The following is a 2189-nucleotide window of genomic DNA, read 5'->3' on the forward strand; positions in this document are numbered from 1 at the left end:
CGCTTGTATCTCGGCGTGATTCACTCACAGCTGTCGCTAGCACGACCTTGTGTCAGTTCCAGGGACAGAATATTCAAACCCTTAAGAATCTAAATAAACTGTACTAAATCTTATTCAGTTTCGAAAAACTATATTTAGCTTTTAGTTTAAAAAAAGCTGGTTACAAAATCTCAGCTTTCTGGCCGGGATACTTTCAGAGTTAGAAAAAAATACCAAAAACCGACACTAGTAAGATTAAAATCAGTTCGGATGCACAACAGTTTCTTCTTTGCTATCAGCTGGAATCATTACTGAAGTTTACAAAATGTTAAGCCAGTATGTTTGAATTTTTATACTTAAATAACGTTCACTATTTTTCGTTTTCGTAATAGAGAAAACAGTAAGAATTAATATTCAAGTAATAACTATTTGTTTTGATGTGTAAATAAATGAGAGTAAATGAGAGTGTGTATGTGGGACATACATAAACATTCAATATTATCTCCTGTTGAACATTATGTAACTTGGTCGTGGAGAAAGTGTGCAACAAGCTGTTGCAACGAAATCTGTAATTCCCCTTACTTGTTGGTGACGTGTGTCCAAGTGTGCTTGTTTTTGTAAGAAGGCAGCCAGGGTAGTTATTTGTAGAGTAATGTTTTTCTAAAGCTATTTCAAGATTAGTTTTCGTTTGGTTTGGTGGAACATTTTATTAATATTTGCAGCATAAAATGACGTAAATGCATCTGTGAATGTCGATTGGAGTAAAACAGTTTAGGCGCGAATATGATCTTGAAAGATTGATCTTATTGGCAGTTCATTTGATCAACCAATCAGAGTGAAGTCTTTCCCACGATCTATCAAGTAATATATGCGCTGTGAGCAATGGCATTGAGGCAGTCGTAGTCTCGCTGTCAGACGCACAGGTCATGTTGAATGTGTCCGAAAAAATTGTATGTAAAATTAAGGAGGTACTGTTATTTCGAGTTCGGTTTATATCGCCGTGAAAGCAGATGCAATTACAGACAGATTGTGAAAATTTGTGCTTTATGAAGTAATTAGTTGGAGAGATAAACGTGTGAGATCTCTCGACTTTGCGAAGAATTCCGAGTGGCTTATTTCGTAATCGTTTACGGAATTGTTGGCGAGCAACTTCTTTTAAAGAAATCCACTGAAAAGGACCGAATGTAAAACTCATGTTGTAGCTGAGGTTGTAGCTGAGTATAAACTGTGAAAATCGCGTAACAATTCGGGTTGAACTTTGGTACATTTCCGGCTGTCTTGCGTGTGTACCAGATGGTATGAGCTGTGAGATGAGGACAGTGATATTAGCTGCTAGTTTGAAATGTGGGCTGATGGCACCTATTTGATTTGGCTTCTAAAGCAAGTAACTATTTTCCGAATTTTGACATTTTTCTAAGAGATGAAACAATCGCCCTCCACCTGAAAATTATTATAAGATATTTACATGACATTTAGCTGTGGAGTTAATGCGGACTGTACTAACGTAAGTATTGACTATGTTTTTCTTACACACTGCTTTTAACACCGTCAGAACAGTATCTATGTTTCAGAGAAGCGGTTGGTGACCAGACGCCGTACTGAGGTAGGTGGAACTTTTGTGGCTGACAGTACAACTAAAGAAACAGTACGTAGTTTTGCGAATTTTAACCCGCAGAAGGATGGGTGGCCGGAGAGGAGGGAAAAAAGATGGGAGGAAGGTTTGCGGGTGGCTGGGGGGGGGGGGGTGGAGGAAGAGGTAAGAGGGGGGCAGGGGGTGCACCAAGAGGGGCAGGAGTTGGGTGGGGCGGGAGATGAAGAGGAAGATAAGGCAGGAGGGAGTGCAGAGTCACAGAAGGGTGGCACGGGAGAGGGATGGGGGTGTAGGAGGGAGGAAAACCACGCAGGGGTAGGGAAGGGGAGAGGAGAGCGAGCCCTGAGCAGTAGGGGGGAGGAAGGTGGAGTAATAGTTGGTAGGACGGGCAAATTTCAGGGTGAAGATTACCATCTGTAGTGGTTCCACCTGGTTTTATTTCTTCGGTTGTTGTCCTCGGTGTCGACGTACTGCATTGCTACACTGGCTGAAAAATGCGGTTTGTAATTTGGACACTGACTACAGTAAATAATGTAGCTGACAGGTACACATTTGCATTTCACTGTGGTTTCCTTTCACTTTGCACAACCCCCCAATAATACGCAGTTATATATGTATG

This window comes from Schistocerca serialis, chromosome 3, assembly GCF_023864345.2.
Source record: "Schistocerca serialis cubense isolate TAMUIC-IGC-003099 chromosome 3, iqSchSeri2.2, whole genome shotgun sequence".
NCBI lineage: Eukaryota > Metazoa > Arthropoda > Insecta > Orthoptera > Acrididae > Schistocerca > Schistocerca serialis.